Source organism: Pinus tabuliformis, chromosome 6 (assembly GCF_031772625.1).
Source record: "Pinus tabuliformis cultivar Carrire ecotype Pingquan chromosome 6, CPIR1, whole genome shotgun sequence".
Lineage (NCBI taxonomy): Eukaryota > Viridiplantae > Streptophyta > Pinopsida > Pinales > Pinaceae > Pinus > Pinus tabuliformis.
Window position 1 is genome coordinate 1,869,362,425 of NC_142292.1, and position 21,851 is coordinate 1,869,384,275.

The 21,851-nt window shown below is 37.2% G+C and overlaps 1 long non-coding RNA gene across 1 annotated transcript; it reads right to left on the reverse strand.

The window, feature by feature from the left end:
* Positions 1-1,348: 1,348 nt before the first annotated feature.
* LOC149266600 (uncharacterized) lies at positions 1,349-5,313 on the reverse strand. The gene is made up of 4 exons (XR_016253006.1): positions 4,946-5,313; positions 4,598-4,797; positions 1,685-1,765; positions 1,349-1,587 (listed from the first exon to the last, which is right to left on the reverse strand). It is a non-coding gene; the product is annotated as an uncharacterized LOC149266600 (long non-coding RNA).
* Between the last annotated feature and the right edge of the window lie 16,538 nt (positions 5,314-21,851).

Below are 21,851 nucleotides of genomic sequence, written 5' to 3' on the forward strand. Positions count from 1 at the left end.
TATTTTATTAAATTGAACATCAACATAAATTAAAATACAACACTCAACTCATTCGAAATATAATTCCTACATATGATATTATGTGTGTGAAATTATACACATAACAAAAACAAACAAACAAACAAACACATAACACAACAAACAAAGAAGCACACAAAACAACAAACAAACAAGTACACAATGCAACAAAGAAGAAGTAAACACATATGCAACACAGAAACGAACATTTAAACTTCTATCATCATAAAACATCTTGTAATAAGTTAACTTTTTAAATATATATTTATTAAATTTATCTAAGAGTAATTTTTAAAATATTAATTTTAATTAAAGATATTTATTTTATTTATGTTATATAAAAAAAAGGAATGTATGAGTAATTTTTAAAATATTATTTTCAATTAAGAATATTTATTTTATTTATGTTATATAAAAAAAGGAATGTATGTGATGAGTTTTTAAAATGTAGAGTGTTTGATGAGGGTTATAAATAATTTATGATTATTATGGCAGTGTCATGTACTTTTGAAATATATTGTGACATTATGAGTTAAAATTGTAAATTGTATTGATTAAAAGAGTTTACAAAATGAGTGTATTATTTAAAAGAATTATAAAATCATTTTGAAATATCATTTAATTAACACATCCATTATAAATTTAAAACCTTAACATTAAAACACAAATAATTATAAAATTGATTTTCAAGAAAACACAAAATGCAACAAAGAAGTAAACGCATATGCAACACAAGAATAAGCATCTAAACTTCTATCATCATAAAACATCTAATAAAATAACTTTTGAAATGTATATTTAATTAATTTATTTAAGAGTAAATTTTAAAATATTATTTTCAATTAAATATATATATATTTTTTTTATTTAAAAAGGAATATTTGTGATGAGTTTTGAAAATGTAGAGTGTTTGATAAGGGTTGTAAAGAATTTATGATTATTGTCATAGTGTCATGTATTTTTGAAATGTATTGGGATATTAGGGGCCATTTAAATTTTTGAAAATTGTAAATTGTATTGATTGAAACAGTCTATAAAATAATTGTATTATTTAAAAGAATTATAACATTGTCTTAGATATCAATTAATTAACACATATATTATAAATTTAAAACCATATTGTTAAAATACAAGTAATTATACAAATGATTTTCAAGACAAGCTAAAAATATATATTAAATTCACAACTAAGTATTAAAATAATATAATTGAAATTTCAACCAAATTTTATAAACATATTTAAACACAATATTATTATTATTTTCCATTATTACTACATGCATTATAGAAAGAAAAAAAAAAAAAAAAATCTAAAAACACACCCACAAAACATTCCTCACCAATAGCCATGGCCATGGTTTTGATGAGGACACTAGGGAAGGGAAAACCCCCTCCCTCAAAAAAAAATACTAATTTTATTAAGGTACAGTTTTGAGTTTTTCTTCAACATGATTTACAAGTAAATAAGTAAAATTATATATCATGACATTACATATCCATCTATCTACCACTAATTTAATATCACATTCCATCTCCTTGTGCTATGATCCCGAGTCATCTTTTATTTTCCTGCATAGAACACAAAAAAAGAAAATCATATTAATAATAAGAAATTTTAATAAACATATTATCTAAATTTATATATTGTTAAAATTTGAAAAATCACCTATCCATCTTTCTACTACTAATTTAATATCACATTCCATCTCCTTGTATTATGAGTGAGTCCGGATCATCCTTTATTCCCCTGCATAAAACCCAAAAAAGAAAAAAATATTAATAATAAGGAATTTTAATAGACTTATTATCTAAATTTTTAGATGGTTAAAAATTGCAAAATCCCCTAAATCAAAAATAAACAAATAAAAACATATATAGATTCATTAGACACATTAATTTAAATTTTAACAATTTAAACCAAAAATACTAATAGCTATTCATATCTTTGTTTGATTTTTGACTTAATTACTTAAATACTGATAATCTAAACTTACAGCAACACAGGTGGTAAATTGCTCAACAATACCCGTCTGGCCACATTAGGTAAAACCTATTGATTTTTTTACCAAAGAGAAATCGTCCATTCCATTTGTATTTTTATTTTTATTTTTAAAGTACAGTAACAAAAACGACTACTGGCTTGGGTATTAAGGTGAGTTAAGGAGAGAGAACCCGCATTCAATTCAGATATTGAAAGATATGGAAATCATCAAGTCTCAGTAAATAAAAACACTAGTTATGGCATTCCATGAGGAATTAAGCGCCTTTTTCCCCTAAAGATGAGAATTTCTTGGACGAAACCAGCGAATGAGAAGTTTTTCAAAGATGTGGTCCAACCTTTTTGTGCCTGCCCCGAACCTGCCATAAAGAAATCTCTCGTCGATCTGTTAAGCCGCAGCCGAGGTTCAAAAAGGTGAATTCCGATAGCTTGGCGCTAGATATAGTCAACGAATTAAGCCAGTTTCTAAACACGACGTTGGGAGGACTGAGTTTTCGGATCAAGTTGATCAAGAAAACAGGGGTTAGGGTGATGCTTCTTTTCTGGATTACGGATCAACAGGAAGCTAGTGTCTGTTGAACAACTATGCAGCACTACACTACTTAGCAGCAGCTTCGCTAAAGAAAGATAATAACTATTTGCTAACAACGCTCAGCTAGAACTCAAATGGGTTAAGCCATTTCTCTTTTTATTTTTGAAGTACAGTAACAAAAATTTCAGTGTCTGGTGGATCAAACCGAAATGTCCAGAGAGATGAGCTTTCAAAACAGTTTTACAGCCTTGACCTTGACATATGAAATGTCTGTCTGCTATATGAAGAAACTTGTGGAAAAGGACGGAAGTGTAAATACCTATAACCGAGGCTATCTGTCCCAGAAAAAAACATGAAAAAGCAATAATCTGAAATAGAAAGCTGATGGTCAACTTTTGTACAGTCCAGAGAGTAAATAAATCAAAATCCAGCTGAATCAGCTGTAGAGGGTAAGACCTATTGATTTTATATGTAGTTTATTTTAAGATAAGACCTATTGATTTTATATGCACTTTATTTAGTTAGTTACTCTTTAAAACAACTACTATATTAGGAAATATATTACTCTTTAAAAAACAAAGATAATATATTATGATTTCACTAGCAAATCTCTAGTAAGAAGCCCTAAAAGCTAAAGAAATACTATATTAAGATTTCATTCGAAAATCTCTTCGTTTAGGAACCTGTAATTACACCATTGACATTTCATCTAAAGTGCAGGAATCGTGTTGAAGGCAACGAGCTGAACACAACAAGCTGAAAAAACAGAAAGAATAAGAAACTGGAACCAGAGCTTGTTGTATACTCTGTTGCTTCAGTGGTTTACCCTGCAGTAGGACAAGTAGTTCATGCAATTAATCCAAACAAATACATACACAAAGACGCAGTTCCAAGACCTAGTGGTGAAGATTATGAGTTTCTTGCAGTGGAGCAAGTAGTTGATGCAATTAATCGCCACAGGCTCTCATATTGCACCCAACTCTTTCAATTGGCCTCTAAATTATGCTTTAATGCCTAATGGCATATCAAGGGCCTTCAGTGCAACACCTACAGCCTCAGAAAGTGGTTTTTCTTATCCAATAAGAAGAGCTGCGAACAAAGTTGTCCATTATTGAAGTGAAATACAGGGTATAAGGGGGATCGGTAATGCGGGCCCACTATAATCTCAACCCCAAATAGTTGCCAAGGTCTTCACCAGGAAAACCAGTCTTCTTAGTGAAAAGGTTATGCCCATATGTACCTAGGTCCTAGCTGATTCAGGTTCATCAGCTTTTACTTCATATAATTAATTTATTCGATCCTAGCTGATAGATTTAAATTTATGCTAAAATTCACTTAAGTCATCAATATTTTAGCTAAAGCAGGGCAAGGGGCTCCGCAACATAGAATCAACCCCGTCCGCACCATCCAGGACCAGCCACAAAATAAGCTAATGTGCCAGGAACGAAAGAAGCAAGGGTAGCTAGTAGAGAAGCAACATGAATGGCACTTGTTGTATATTCTATTGCTTCACTGGTTTGCCCAACAGTAGGAGGAGTAGTTCATGCAAACAAATACATAGAGAGAAATGCAGTTCCAAAAACTCCTTATGTACAGAGAGAGCATAAGAAACAAACCCTAAATAAGGGGAGCACTCCACTCCACATAATCAATCAGGTAAAGCCAAATCACTACCTGAACAACGAAGGGTTTAATGGAATTGTCTGTAAAGCATGACAAGGGACTCCCCCCCTGCAGCTGGGAGCGGATTGCCCTCCCCGATACCCCACCCCTGCTAACGCCTGATGTATTATGTTTAAATGCAAAAGGGTAGCAATAGAGAAATTATGTTCAAATGCAATTGGGTAGAAAGCAGAAGAACCAGGGCTGGAGAATATAATAATTTCCTAAATACTTAACAAAAACTAAGAGAGCAAAAAATAAACACAGGTTCATTTTAAATTTGGTATACCCATGAATTTTAATCTTTATCATCACTCTATGAATGTAAACTTGAGGTCAAATACTACACCTTCTTTAAAAACTAGTTGCAGAAATTAAAAGCTTACTTGCAACAGCGAAATTCTGTTTCTGCTGTTAAGATCAGGGCTGGGTTCGCTAACAGAAATATTTCTTCTGCCCTAAAACCCCGCCTCCGTGTTTTCTCCTCTGGCCCGAAAGCTCTGGCTCTTTCTCCTCTGGCCCCAAAACTCTGGCTCTGATTCTCCTCCAGGCCTGGAACTCTGCCCCTGGATTAGAATACCTGCCCCTGGATTAAAATACCTTACACATTTATTACAGAATACATACATTATTACAATTCAAACATAGATCAGGCCCGAAAACTCTGCCGCTGGAATAAAATATCCTACACAATTGTTACAGAATACATGCATGAGTAATGAAACATAGATTACCTCTTCCTTCAATCTGCTAATTTCATCATACTTCGTATCATAGCTTCATATCCTCCTTTCACATATCAAAACCCAACAAAATATAAAATAACCCTCACTCTAAAAACCAAAAGAACCTTCATACTTGCCAACAAAATTGAGAACCAAAGAAAAAATAACACAGCAAAAAAATAAAATACTAGAACAGTGAAAAAAATCACAACACAGCAATACGAAACAATTCAGAACAAAACAATAGACATGGCCATGCCTAACACGACACAACACAAGACAAGACAAGAGAGAAAAACAAGTTCAATGGATTACTCGCAAACAAACACCAAAAATATCTCCACTGCCCAATGCCGCTCCCTCCTCGTTTAACAAAGGCCGCTTCTCTAACATACATTTGAATTTAATGGCAGATATTATATGCAGTTTTCCTTAAACTTTTAAATCCGAGGGTGACAGGCTGGCGTAAGAACCGTTAGGCAAAGGAGGGAGGGTGACAGGCTGGCGTAAGAACCGTTAGGCTAAGGAGGGAGGGTGATGATGGTATGTTTGAATTTTTTTGAAATGGACAGTTATTCATTGTGTAACGAGTTAATTTTATAAAATAATAAATCTTTTTTATTATGTTATTTTTAATATTTAAGTTTAAGTTTATTAATAATTTAATTTCAAGTTTTTACATAATTTATTACTTTAAAATTAGTTTTATTTATTTCTAAAATTGATTTTACAATTTTAAAAAAAAAATTATAATCCAATATAATAAAAATGAATATATTTTATTTTATAATAAAGATCATTTATCTTATTCAACTTCAAAAACAGCATTATTAACATAATAAAGTATATATAATTAAAATAAAACAAAATTGAAATGTAATAACATATATACATTAAGATTGAAAATTTGTACATCAATATGAAATTAACAAAACGTACATTCCTTTCTTAAAATACAAATATCATATAATAAAATAATACAAATACATATAAAATTTAATCATTAAAGGATTATATATATATATTCTTTACTTATTACTACATTTTAGATACATCAAATGAAAAGATATTAATTTAAATAATGAATTCATCAATATTAAATAATTTTATAAAAGATTTTCCTATAGGGGTGACATATAGCCATGATAATGTTTAAAGATGTGATAGTGAGTGGAGATCATGGCCGTAACCACCCACACACTTGGAAAACGATCTAGATGAAAATTCGTCCAAACATGTTAATGATTGAATCCAATGTGGTTGGTGTTTGGATGGTTTGGTGGTCTCGTCAGTGCTCCATTCCTCTAAAGCTAGTACAAATAGTGATGGATTTGCAATCACGATAATGAAGGTGGAGAGAGGCATGGCAAGTAATAATTGTTGGGAGATGCGAGAAAGGAAATATTCTGCAATTTGGAATGATCACTCCCCTTGTATCTAGCTCTTAAGGCCAAACCAACTTTTTGTTTGCGTTGAGGGAATGTTTGAGGTGATTTATTTGATGTGTTGCAAATTTAGGCTAAGAAATTGGCTTAGGAGGAAGTCTAGGATTAAGATAAGTAGCGTGGATTTTTGGATACAATTCTCTACTTCATTTCATCAAAGAGTTATTCATCTTTAATCCACATATCTCAGGTCACGGTGACAAAGATTTCTTCAGGGGATTGGTTTCGGTGTCTTCTTCTCCCTAGCTTTATTTTTGTTGATTTTGTTTTCTTTGGAGCTCTAGCTCTGGTCCTTGTCTCGTTGTTTTGTCTATTTTTACGGTTATTATATTTGGGTCACCTCTAGGTGCATTGTTCTCCTTAAGTTTAGGTCCTTTACACTTCATTTAAAATGCAAGCCTTTCAATCTCGCTTCCTCTATTTTTCCTTGAGGTTGGTTGATGGTTTCCATTACTTATGTTTTCATCGAGGTGGTCAACTTAAAGACCCTTTAGGAAAGTCCTTGGTGGTTCATTGTTTTCTTTGAGTATCCTAGTCCCATTAGTCATGGTAGGTTGGTTTTGCTTGCCTTATTCACTTTTAACCCCCGTTCCCTCTTTCTTTATCCCTTGTCCTATCTTAGTACTCCTTGAGTTCACCATCCTTTCAGATGCAAGGGTCACTGAGTGGGGTTCATTCCTCCCCTTGCTCGAGATTTCAATATGCAACCTATTATAAAATGCTCTCGTTCTATCTATGTTTCCATTGTCCCCTCGAAAATTCACGGGGAGATACACCAAGAAGAGGAAGAGTGTAGGATGGAGAGAAGGTCTATCTCATGATACAATGAAATTTAGGAACAACTAAGAAATCAAATCCCCAACACTAGAAGCACTTGTATAAGAGAGATACATTACATGCAAACCATTGGCCTATACTCTTAACAAGTCAAAACCATCATGGGGAAATTACTCGTGGAAAGGTCAAAAAGCATAGCAAGAAGTTCTCTTATGCATTGATGAAGTTCATTATAGGCAACTCTACAAACTTGAAGACAAGGTATCTATGTCAATAAACAAGGATGTGGATTTGGATTTTCCAATTTAGAGGATGACGTGGAAGCACCTACCACCATTTAGGTGGACCCACCATCAAGTTAAAGGTTTATCTTTTCTTTCCTTACCTTTTTTTTTAGAAGCAACAAGGTCGCCACTGAAAGGCTAGATAGGATTCAAGTTTTTGATATCATTTTATACACTATTAGAGATTTTATCAATTTTGAGGATGAGATATCATATAATCAAATAGAATGGTCAAAAGCAATCTTTCTATTCTACCAATTATGTTTTCCAAGTGATGGGACAATAACATATGCAAGCTTGATTGCGCTTTGATTATCACATATTAGTTATGTATTTGATTTCTGAACTAGTCCAAGTTCAGTAAGGACACATCACAACCAAACTACTTCTTCAGTATATTCCTTAGCAACCTTGTACTTTGCTTCACATGAGAAATGAGAAAGAGTTATCAACTTCTTATTGCACCATGAAACCAGACTTGAACTAAGATGAAAGATGCAACTTGCAAGAGAATGTGTATCTAAAATTTCACCTACGCAATTAAAGTATATATAACCAAGAAGAGAAATTGTACCCCTCCTTGAATAGAAAACACACTAAATCATTGTCTTCTATAAATATCAGAGAATTCTATTTGTTTCCTTCCAATGGATTTCAGTGAGGCTTCTATATAAACCTTGAGACCATATTAACAACAAAAGAGATATCGAGCTAGTTTTGTGTCAAATATTTCAAAGTACCCACAAGCTTACAAGAAAGAGTAGCATCACAAAGAGGAGTAGTACAATCAATATTTAAATTCACATGAGATTGAAATGGCATTTTTGAAGGCTTACAATCACTCATATGGAAATAAGCAAGTAAAAAAAACAAATACTTAGGTTGTGAAATAAATATATATGCCAAATTTGAAGACCTAGAAAATAGTGCAAGATGCCTAAATCTGTCATTTTAAATTCATTATTCAATTACTATATATAGGTAATATGACTACTGACAACTATAGGATCATTCTTATATAATACAACAATGAGGACATCATCACTAAATTTCTTTACATAAGGATTCAGATTATATATACATTGTTTGAAACGATTTTTCAAGAAATAATTATGAATTTTCTCATACCAATCTCTAGGTGTCTACTTAAGATGATATAGAGACTAAATTATTACACCATGGGTGGATGGATCAAATAAACTGTAAACTTTAGAATACTCACTATAAATAATGAAACACATTTGTCAGACTTGGGCTCTAATCTTTTCCATTTTTCATCAAGAATATCAAACACATTTATATGCCATTTGATTGCTAATGCAAGCATATGAATTCCCTTCCATACATTTTTTGTCCCTATGACGTTATGGTTATTACGTTGATGTGTTCATTCTATTCATGCTAATCTTCCCTCTGTGGAAGTAATGTTCTCTTATTTAGTTGTGTCTTGTTGTGTTTGTGTTTGTGGATTGAGATTGCTAGGTGTAGGGTCTTTGGAAGAAGTAGGTTCTTCATACACGACATCATTTTCAATACCCATCACAACCTGCACAGGTTTAGGCATTCTTTCTCAACTTGTTATCTTGAGATGTTATGAATGGATTTGATGAACATAGAGGGTTATCATTGATTTTGTTTTATCACTCTATCACACACATCTGTCTCGTGAACCCCGGTCAAGGCTCACGAAGCAATAAATTCATGTGGTTATGTGATTTCAATCACAATAGAATTGGTGACTCCCATGGGAAGTCTACCCTATTGTTCAAAATCTCCTTGGTTTCTTCCTATTTTGGTTTTTTGTCACTTTTTGAGTTTTTTTCTTGTTATATGACTTGAGATGGGATTGTCTCAGCCTTTCTGGCTATGAATTTCATTAGATATTACTTGATTTTGTTCTTTAAAGTCCTATTTTTTTGTTTTTTAAATGGGTTATAAGCTCAATACAAAGCATCAAACAACATTAACATGGATTTTCCACTGGTAAGTTGCATCACTAACCCAAATTACCTACTTGTTGACCTGCGTTGATGCATATAAATTGAGTCTTTTTTAGGGTTTTTCCATCAGATCTTGATTGTTTGTTTCAACTCTATTTTTATACTATGTGTTGTAGTTTAGATCTATCTCATACCTTATTTAGAATTCTTGTTTTTTATTTGATCTTATTTCTTTCCAATTTTAGGTTTTCTTTTGAAATTTCCTTGCTTGGTGTTTGAAGGCTTCTCCCTCAAGTCTCACTGATATCGTTCAAATTCATGTTTCTACTATACGTTACAATACATATATATTTCATATGTGCATCATAACATTCATTTTGAATTGGATCTAGTCACTTTTCCTTTCTTGGTGTTTCCATTGAAGTAGTTTTCCTTGCTCTCAGTGGAGTTTTTTTTATTATATTGTGGTTATAAAGATATGGACCTGAGCGTTCCAGTTCTATGTTTTGGATATGTTGACTTTGTTAGGTTCAAAGAATTCTCTTCGTTTTTCATTCCTTTCTAGCCATTACTTTGGATTAGGGTTTTATTTTTTTACCATTATAGATCATTATTTTTGCGTGACTTTGCTGCCCTCATTGAATTACAACCCCGAGGAATTCTTTGCACTTCCTCTTGTTGTTTACTAGAATTTTATTGATTTATTTATGGGGAAATTTTGGTTTGTAAATCCAATTTTGAGTTTTTGAGCCTTGGTGTTCTTAGATTTTGTTTTGAGGTTTTTTTTTAGTGATTTTCTTGGGTTGTTTTCTACATCAGTTTTTCTCTAAAATTAGTGAATTTCATATTGTGGTAATTGAGAGTGTGTGAGGTTCATTCTTTCATTTTAAAATAAGAAAGGATCTCTTCCCTCATGTTCCTAAAATTCATTGAATGGAAAAAGGGAAATCTTGCATTTCCATATAGCTTTCATTAGGGTTGTGACTTGAGTCTTTTCACACCATATTAGTTGCACACTAATTCCCTTTGAGTAGATAACAACTAGGAAAATAACATGTAATAAATCAATTCAAAAAAAGAATCACGGGTAGCACACCGACATTAGCTTAGGCTAAGGTCTTGGAATAGAGGAGTGAGATAAACTTCTCCAAGACTGTAAAAATAGAATTAGCATCTTGCAATATGGACAAAAAATCAATTTGCAATGGCACATTGCATAAGAATCCCTTTTTATGGTCAACCACTAGGTCACATCAGGGCCGATGGAGTGATTTACCCCACTTTATTTGTCTTAGTGGTGTTGTTTACACATATAACTTGGGGACTCACTTGAGAGGAGTATGGATCACTTTGAGCAATCTCTCATGAGATTTTGAGTATAGTTTCTCTACCCTTATGTGTGAATCCAACTTAAGACTACCACATGAGGTCGGGTTTTTATAGGTTGTAGCTCTAGTGGCCATAATATTAGGTAGTTACATAGGTGATGGCAAGGGGGCGTTCTTGTTGTACCCGGAGTAGACATTGGCCAAACTCACTTAAACCTCCTAGGGGGTACCCCATGGATAATAAAGGTACTTATATTGTTTCTAAAAGGACCTTTAAGTAAGTCACCAACGTAGCTTTGATAGTGGAACAATCCCTTCTCTCTCTCTGGTTTGTGAGTGCTTGGCTCCTAGATTTTTTTTTGTGTTATTTGGTCCAAGTCATAGTTTAGCCATAGGGGTTTCTTAATTAATTTATTTTGTTAAAAACATATATTCACCATGGTTGAACAAAGCCTCCAATATTATCATATACTTTTAGGCCTTTCTCCTAAAGAGGAAGGTCCACCACCTTGTAGACGTAGGATAACTATTGGGCGTGGGATCCCCCAAGGGACGTTTTGGGGCTTAGAGCCCATATTTTGGTCAAAAATTGTAACTTCAATGTAAAGACTCCGCATGTTGTGGGCGTGGACCGTGTAGCTTGTAAACGAGTCATAGGGTTGTCTGCCCTCAATTTTGTTAATATGATGTTGGCTGTAGAGATCTACACATGGTCCGCAGACCATGGGATTGTATAAATAGAGCGAGGCTCTAAGTAGTTGAGGAATCTAATCTAATCGAATGATCACAAGAAGGACGAAGAGTTGAGTCATATCTGTGGAGTAAAGTCTAGTTTTGGGTCGTAGAGTAGGAGAAAGCTCTGCAACTGAGTCCACAAAGGCCTAGTAGTCCGCAGCCGAGTGTGCAGACCCCTGCAGCTGAGTGTGCAGGGCAAGTCGAGTCTGTAGCAGTTGGAAGTATTAATAAAGAGAAGTTTCATATCAATTATGTGTATTTATCTCCTATTTTATGCATTGAATATATTGGTTATAAATTGCACTTCTACTGTTTATATGATGCGCGAATGTGTATAATTGTATTGATTAAGTGAATGCAAGATAGAATATATGTTTATGTGGAGTTAACTAAGATATGTTAAGAAGATAAGTAAGATACGCGGTGTAGTTTGGGGAAATAGTGAAGTTCGCTGCCATAGCAGCGCGAAAGCATCTCAACCCCTGGTTAGGGCTGCGTGCAAGACGATTATAACAGATCACGAGGGTATTGAAGGTTAGAACGGTGCACGAAGTAACTTGTGTGAAGGTAGGCACAGTTGGACTAAATCGACAACAAACACATCTCAAGGGTGTGGAAACTTGGTTCCAGCATCCCCCCATACTACTTTGGGTGAGACTTCAGTCCGCGCTCCATGGGTTGATGCCGAAAGGTCCAGTAGTGTAGGGATTTGTTTGGCTAAACAACTTCGAACCTAGGTCAGGCCCCCATAAGCCAACAAATGGTTCCATTGCTGGGACCAGAATCGCATAGAGATGTCTGATGTTGTATCATTGGAATCCAACAAAGAAGGAAACTAAAGGCTAGTTGGACAGAGGAATTCACGAGTTCACAGCATAGGAGAACAGGAACCCATGACTGTCGAAAGAAGAGTGGTTGGACTGCTACCTGTACACGAAGATCCATGAAATATTCTTCGCGTCCTTCCCTACTAAGCTATACGAGTGGATCGTGAAGCTAGGATATAGCCAAGGAAGCTGGAAACTTGACGATCCTATCGTGTGGACCCCAGAGTTAGAGCAAAGGTTGGAAGCATCAGAGGATAAGATCGCGCACGCTGTTGATCATTGGCTTGATCGTATCATAGGAGGATTCATTACTGAGTTCACGGTTGACACCTCAGTTAGCTACAGTGAGGCAGAGTGAGGCTTTCTTAATGGACCACGTGTTGGAAATAATACTGAGAGGGGGGGTGAATCAGTATTATCAGATTAATCAAACTTTTCAAATGCCCAGAAACATATACGCTACTTCAGTTAAGTGAACCAGCGTGTACACGCTACTGTGACGAAGTAAAACAGCGTATAAGCAGAAAACTCACAATTTAGTTAGCTTATTCTTCAATTAAGTGCATCAGGACATTATTCATCATTTTAACAGTAAACATGTGCAGTATAACAGAACAGATAAAAAGCCACACACATGAACACCAAGATATAAGGTGGAAACCCAATGTGGGTGAAAACCACCTGCTGCAAGTTGTCTCTATCTTTCTTAATATGAAACTTCAGTTTACAATCTTTTGTACTGGTGCAGCCTTATACCAGTACGCAGGCTACAACCTGCAGAAGGCTTCAACCTTCTCTCGTTCTCCAAACTTCCTTGGAAGGGAGCTCCAACCCCCTTTGCTCTTGTACTAGCCAAGATACTAGTACGTAGGTGCTGACCTACAATCTTCCTTCTTCCAGGTATCACTTTTCATACATTTTCAGACTTGGATATTCCTGAAGCACAACATTACAATCTGAAGACCACAATTCATTCAATTTCCACAACAGATCATTGAAGCATAAAACAACCAAACTTTGAATCACTGAACCACTGAACCCTGTCAATCACCAGTTACCAGAACACAGAGCAGACTACAGAACTCTGCAATAACAGTCAGACCCCACTGTAAACCCAAATCAAGCTTCAAAAGATATACGCTACTTTAATGAGCAGAACCCGCGTATACACGCTCTTTTACCGAAGCCAACCTGCGTACAGATCTAAAAATAAACTTTCTCAATTTGCAGCTGTACCAGACATTAGTTAGACTCAGAACGTAACATTGCGACAATATGCAGATCTAGAAATACGCATAATCAACCATATCATGATAGTGCATTTCAAACCATTAGATCCCGATCTATCCTTAGATCTAGTCTTCCATTAACCGATGTGATCTCTCCTTGGCTTAGATCATGCAACTCAGAACCTGCATATCAGATCTCTTTCTTTCTTAGATATTCATGCCTTGTCGAAAGATGATTTTGCCTAATGATCTTCTTCTCCTTATATAGCCTTAGGCCTTTCTCAATACCAAGAGCCAAAACCATAGTAACACAATACCATCAACTTTAAAACTAGTGATCGACACGCCCGTCGAGACATAATGGTCCGAAATCATAGGCACAACTTCCAAGGACTAACCACCATGAACCAAAGGAACCTTTCCACATACACGCGCTTTTTCTGAATCGAACTAGCGTGTACACGCGACTTGGGCTTAACGAAACAGCGTGTATGAGCTTCCTTGGCATGCTGTACTGAGATCTGTCTTCTGATTAAGTTGCCATCACCTGTACTAACCTCTGAGCACCTGTACCATCCACTGAGTGAGTTGCCATCAAGGACAACACTTGAATCATAATGCCAACAATCTCCCCCTTTGAACTTGATGGCAACCACCACACCAAGTCACTCTCCCCCTTTGACATCAAGGGCAAAGGGCTATGCTCCCCCTGAGGACATGCTGATACCTCTGCTTGGCTGTGCTGACTCGTGCTCCCCCTGACAGTAGGCCAGATCTGCAAAAGATGTTCTTCAACAAGAACCAAGACTTATCCACCATATGGGACCTTTCTATCACCAAAGGACTCAATACATACAACCATAACATATCAGAAACAACCAATTATATGACAGCATTCATCCCAGGCATAGTGGGGAAACCAACAAAGGCCGTTACATGACCTTGACACCATAAAAGAGACAAGAGAGATACATGACATAGAGACAACAGATCTAGACCAAGACTTAGGAAAGACATCAGCAGCATCTGATAAACATCTTGTTAGATCAGCAACTAGAATTTCTTTCTGAGCTCCTTCTCCTGAAACCAACAACCAAAAACATCTGAATGCCAACAATGCTTTATGAGACTTTTGAGCTGCTCCCCCTGAACCTGTGCCTGTTGCACTCCCTGAAACTGTGCCTGAATAATTCTGACATTCCTATTGCTGTTCAGAACTTCAGAGTTTTCCCTTGCTGTTCAGAACTTCATATACGCGTTTTATCCTGTATAAAACAGCGTATGTACGCGGATATTCTTTCTGCAACAAGCGTCCAGCATACACGCGACTTACCCAGCATGAATCCGCGTGTATACGCTCATATCCCTTCCGTAACCTGCGTATACCAACTTTTCTGTAGAACAAACAAATTTCAACAACAGGATGAAGCATTAACTACTCCCAGCTTTTGTCTGAGATATTCAAAAGTTTCCCTGGGCAGTGGTTTTGTGAGAATATCAGCAACTTGCTCCTTAGAAGGAACATACTCCAACTTGACCTTCTGCTCAAGCACTTGTTCCCGAAGAAAATGGTACTTGATTGGTATATGCTTGGTCTTTGAGTGCATGACTGGATTCTTTGAAATGCTGATTGCACTTGTATTATCACATAAGATAGAGACAGGTGGAGTGCAAGTGATTTGAAAGTCCTGCAAGGTCTGCATCATCCAAAGAAGTTGTGTGCAACAAGATGCTGCAGCCACATATTCTGCTTCAGCTGTAGATAAGGCAATCGAACTTTGTTTCTTGCTGAACCAAGATACTAATCTGGAACCCATGAAGAAAGCACCTCCACTTGTGCTTTTCCTATCATCCACACTTCCAGCCCAATCTGCATCTGTGTAAGCATGAAGAGTGAGATCTGTATTTCTAGGATACCATAAGCCATAGTTTTGGGTCCCTTGAAGATATTTGAAGATTCTTTTGACTGCCTGAAGATGAGTTTCCTTTGGGTTGGCTTGAAATCTTCCAACCATTCCTACTGCATGTGTAATATCTGGTCGAGTACCTGTCAAATAAAGCAAACTCCCAATCATGGATCTATAAGTGGGTTGGTGGACTGCTGCTGATTCATCATTTGCACTGAGGCTGCATCAAGATAACTTTTTGAGGTGGATGCTTGAGAGGTTTCTCCATTATAGCCCAAACCTGTCTTGTTTAGAGGAGACCGCTGCACACTGATAATCTCATCCAAAGTTTCAGATCCTTTGACAAATTTAAGATTAATAGCTTTTGTTTTCTCAATTTCTTTTCTGAGACCAACAATTTCACCTTCTAGTTTTTCAAGATGTTTTTCCTTTTCATCAATCTGAAATTGCAAAGTATCAATGATCACATTCTTTTCTTCTATGCCTCTCTTGAGTCTAGTGATTTCATTATAGAGATTATCCACATCTATAGCATCCTCATAATCATCATCTTCAAATGCCATTAACAGCTTATATTTATTACCTTGTTCATCTTCATCACTGTTTGATAAGCCATCACTATCTTCATGGGTGTAGTAGCTTTTCCTATTTGCACTTTGTTTCTTGTTCCATCTAGCAGGTTCTTTTCCTTTATCCTTATAAGGACATTTTGCAGCATAATGACCTACTTTCCCACAAGCAAAGCATTTGAAAGGTAGCTTACCTCTGAACCTTCCAGAACCCCTTTGAAGATTTCTGACAAAATTTGATTCTTCTTCCTCTTCTTCTGGAACATGGCTTGCTTCATAGTAATCTTCTTTTCCTGATGCCTTAAAAGCAGCTTCCCTTCTGTCAGATGGACCTCCCTTCCTCATTTCATAAGCGGTTAGAATTCCATGTAGCTGAGACATAGTGAGAACACGGAGATTTTCTTTTTCTTCTATTGCAGATACTTTAGATTCAAACTTGGGGGATAAAGATCTTAGAATCTTTTGAACTACTATAGTTTCTCTTATTTCTTCACCCAAATTTTTCATACAATTAACAATCTCATCTACCCGAAGAAAATAATTAGCCACACTTTCATCATTATACATCTTGAGAGTCTCATATTGAATCCTGAGTGTTTGAAGTTTAGCTTGCTTTACCTGTTCATCTCCTTCATAGCTAGTGATCATTTTGTCCCATATTTCTTTTGCTGATTTGAAGTGCATGACCTTCATGAATTCTGTTTGAGATATACTTCCTAATAGAGTACTGACTGCTTTTGCATTTGTTTCATATGCCTTTTTCTCAGCTGGATCTGTAGGAGTAGCTGAAGGAAAAGCATAGCCTGTTTCTACAATGTCCCAAACTTCTGTACCAAGAGATTGAAGATATGCAGTAACTCTTACCTTCCAATAATTGAAATTTGTTCCATCAAAAACCGGTGGCCTGATTGATGCTTCTTTCTCGTAGTTGCTCATGATGAATGATCTTCCTTCAAGCGATCAAGCTTCTCTGAAGGACCTGCTCTGATACCAATTGTTGGAAATAATACTGAGAGGGGGGGTGAATCAGTATTATCAGATTAATCAAACTTTTCAAATGCCCAGAAACATATACGCTACTTCAGTTAAGTGAACCAGCGTGTACACGCTACTGTGACGAAGTAAAACAGCGTATAAGCAGAAAACTCACAATTTAGTTAGCTTATTCTTCAATTAAGTGCATCAGGACATTATTCATCATTTTAACAGTAAACATGTGCAGTATAACAGAACAGATAAAAAGCCACACACATGAACACCAAGATATAAGGTGGAAACCCAATGTGGGTGAAAACCACCTGCTGCAAGTTGTCTCTATCTTTCTTAATATGAAACTTCAGTTTACAATCTTTTGTACTGGTGCAGCCTTATACCAGTACGCAGGCTACAACCTGCAGAAGGCTTCAACCTTCTCTCGTTCTCCAAACTTCCTTGGAAGGGAGCTCCAACCCCCTTTGCTCTTGTACTAGCCAAGATACTAGTACGTAGGTGCTGACCTACAATCTTCCTTCTTCCAGGTATCACTTTTCATACATTTTCAGACTTGGATATTCCTGAAGCACAACATTACAATCTGAAGACCACAATTCATTCAATTTCCACAACAGATCATTGAAGCATAAAACAACCAAACTTTGAATCACTGAACCACTGAACCCTGTCAATCACCAGTTACCAGAACACAGAGCAGACTACAGAACTCTGCAATAACAGTCAGACCCCACTGTAAACCCAAATCAAGCTTCAAAAGATATACGCTACTTTAATGAGCAGAACCCGCGTATACACGCTCTTTTACCGAAGCCAACCTGCGTACAGATCTAAAAATAAACTTTCTCAATTTGCAGCTGTACCAGACATTAGTTAGACTCAGAACGTAACATTGCGACAATATGCAGATCTAGAAATACGCATAATCAACCATATCATGATAGTGCATTTCAAACCATTAGATCCCGATCTATCCTTAGATCTAGTCTTCCATTAACCGATGTGATCTCTCCTTGGCTTAGATCATGCAACTCAGAACCTGCATATCAGATCTCTTTCTTTCTTAGATATTCATGCCTTGTCGAAAGATGATTTTGCCTAATGATCTTCTTCTCCTTATATAGCCTTAGGCCTTTCTCAATACCAAGAGCCAAAACCATAGTAACACAATACCATCAACTTTAAAACTAGGGATCGACACGCCCGTCGAGACATAATGGTCCGAAATCATAGGCACAACTTCCAAGGACTAACCACCATGAACCAAAGGAACCTTTCTACATACACGCGCTTTTTCTGAATCGAACTAGCGTGTACACGTGACTTGGGCTTAACGAAACAGCGTGTATGAGCTTCCTTGGCATGCTGTACTGAGATCTGTCTTCTGATTAAGTTGCCATCACCTGTACTAACCTCTGAGCACCTGTACCATCCACTGAGTGAGTTGCCATCAAGGACAACACTTGAATCATAATGCCAACACCACGAGGTAACTACGTAAAGTCTTTGAATACTTGGATTAAAATGCTATTGTGTAAAAATAGGGTTATGCAATTACCTTGATGTTCGGGGCTACGAGAAGTGGAAAAGCTTACAGGAACGAAGGAAATAAGGGACCAGAAACTAGCCCCTTGATTTCGTCTCCATGAGGGGACGAGGAAGAGCTCGCGAAAGTCTCACCACAAATTGCAATCCATCTGATAAGGAAAAGAATTCCGTGAATACCACCTTCACCCACACCGCCACCAGCTTCACCACCATCACCTGCATCTTCACCTGTACCACCTCCACCACCATCGCGATTCAATATGGTAAGCACATTGAAGTTGCGTGTGTTCAAAGGTTTGGGGAATGAGCATCCGGACCAATTCTGGTTCGTGGTAAGGGTTGTATGGGAAGTGCAAGGAGTTACAGATGATAATATACAAAAAGTGACACTGGTTAGCACTCTGTAGGACCACGCGCTGACCTGGTATATTAAACACTCCAATGATAATCCAAATGCAAGAATCGCGGATATCCAAGCAGTGCTAAATAGATAATTTAGCAGGCCAAATTATGAAGCATAATCGATCATTGTGTTCAAAGAGATCACGATGCTACTAGGCAAGACTCCTTGGGATCTGGATCATAGGCTGAAATGTACGATTTGCAAAGCTAATATGAATATGACGGATGGACAACATCGCGAGTTGTGTGTAGCTTCGCTAATGCCACATTTAAGGAATGCGCTATCGCAACAGAAGATAATGACTCGGGTGGAGGCCTTAGAGATTTCTATGAGGCTACATGAGACCCCGATGCAGGATCCTAACTTAATAGTTCAGCAGATCCATGTGCAGCTGAATAATTTATGCCTTTAGATGTAGAGTCTAAAATAGGACAGGACAGCTTGACTAGAAGTGCTCAAAGAGGTATGGTGCGTAAAATGCAAGGGTCAGGGTCATGACAAGGACCACTGCCCGATTTTTACAAATTACCTTGGAGGAGGAGGACTGGTGCCCTTAAGATCAGAAGTGCAAGCAATACCTAGCGCGACACCTGCTTTGTGGTGTGCAATTTGTCAAATTGTAGGAAAACATGCCACAAACAATTGTCACTTGTTACAGAAGTATACACAAAATTTGCAACAGTTGTTCTGCAACTTTTGTAGGTCACTGGGACATGATGAGCGCACTTGTAGAAGTTATGAGTTAATGATGGATAAAACTCCCACCTACAGATTTTAGGCAGAAAAGCGACCCCTTGACCAAAATGCAACAATGGCATGAAAAGGATTTCAGGGCGCGGATGAGGTCGAGATGGAGGAGGACCTAAAAGAGGTCATGGAAAATTGATATGCTACAATTGCAGGGGGCCAGGAAATTATGCCCGCGATTGCACGAATCCAACATGCCCGTTGTGTTTGTATTGCACGTTGTTTGATCATGAGATAGAATATTGTCGTATGTTGATAGCTAGGATACACGACAAAGGAGTGCTACTGCCTGCCATGACTCAAAACCTGTAGATGATGAGGTCTAAGCTGCGTGAGGAAGATCCAAATGTGAACATTATGCTCCGAAGTGGAATCATGATGGGAGATGACAAAGGCAAACAACCAGAAGATAGTACTTGGATTCACAAAGCTCCAGCGAAAGAAGTGGAGTTTGATTTGGAGCGCACTCGAGAAACCTTCATGGAAGCCAAGAAGAGATTTGCTGATGCCTCCACTTCAGGAAGAAAAGATAAACCAGAGCTGGAGATGGACCCATCTATGCTCACAACATTCCTGGAAAAATGTATGAAGCTATTGCGCGACAGTAAGGTGGTGAAAGGGTTACAGGAACTCATTAACAGATGTGTTGGGACTGCGCCAGGAGAACCACAAGTAGTCAAGAAGATCAGAAAACATAAGACAAGAACAAGAAGAGAAATGAGACTAACCGCGCAGATCAGAGAATATGAGATGGATCAAGTTATCCTAGATTTAAGATCAGATGTAAATGTTATGTTGAAGCAAACATGGTAACAAATGGGGGCACCTGCATTGTAGTGGTATCCAATTCAGTTGCAAATGGCCAACCAGTAGAAAATAATACCCATGGGGAGATTGCAGGGAATAACCATAGATATTGAGGGAGCGAGTAGGCTGGCAGACTTTCAAGTGATAGAGATTGTCGATGACAAAAATCCCTACCCCGTACTCTTAGGGATTGACTAGGTCACTGACATGAACGGGGTGATCAATCTGAAAGAGCGAAAAATGATTTTTGAAAAGAGGTCACTACGTGTAATTATACCCCTGGACCCTACTGAAGGATCGTGCTATATGGAGCCGGTGCATGACTATGAAAGTGATGATGATTTGGATTGCATCTATAAGATAATAACGCAAAATCAAGATTGGGTGAATCCCATTACGGATGGGCAGATTGCATGGGAGCGTGAAAGCTCCTGTACTTCAGATTCCAATGATGAAATAGAGTGATGGTAGAATAGGTTACATGAGGTAACTACACTAAATTGTAATATGATGACAAGGTCGTTGCGCTATGTATCGACAGAAGTAAGAGACATGCCTACTTATGATGGTCTAAGTGAGGTAGATACCTTCTTTAATAAATTTGAAAGGCAGGTGTCAGAAATGTAACACTTCCAGGCCTTGGACTAGGTACTGCATGCTACGCTCGTGAGATTGTGGGGCACGCATAAAGGGAGCTTTGACGACTGGTGGAAATGTATGGAAATGATGCACACACGAATTGAGAAGCTTAGGGCGTGACTGACAGATAAGTATGATGGGCAGGATGACTCGCGCGCGCATTTGGCCAAGTGAATGCAGGCCTATGGAGAAAAGCCACAACCTGAGTGGGTGCACTTGTTCTGTCATACCCTGGATGTTATACCAATGAACTGGTATATAGAAATAGAGCTCCGCCACGGGATAGGTGAATGGGATGTTCTGTGTGAACGGTTCATGATGACCTTCAGTTTTGAGGATGGGTGGGACAGTATTGATGAAGCGCTACAAGTGGTAAAAGCAACCATCTTTACGATACCACGGGTGTCGGTAGAATCGATTTAGCCTGAATGGGCTACTCAGTTGAGTTGCACGCTGGAATGTTATAATGTAACTGCTGAAGAAGAAGACGAAGATTCGTGGAAAATTACCATTCCAAAGACAGAAGGCCACCGCGAGGTTCAGGGACCACAGATTGAAAACCCTGACATAACCGCGCCGATGAAGACTAAGCAGGTGAATATTGGTACAGAGGCAGAACCTAAATTCGCGAAGATTGGAGACTATTGGGACGACGCGACAGTGGATAAGGTCATTGAATTACTCCACAAATATCAGCACTTATTCCCAACCATGTTTACAGATTTGAAGGGAATAATCAG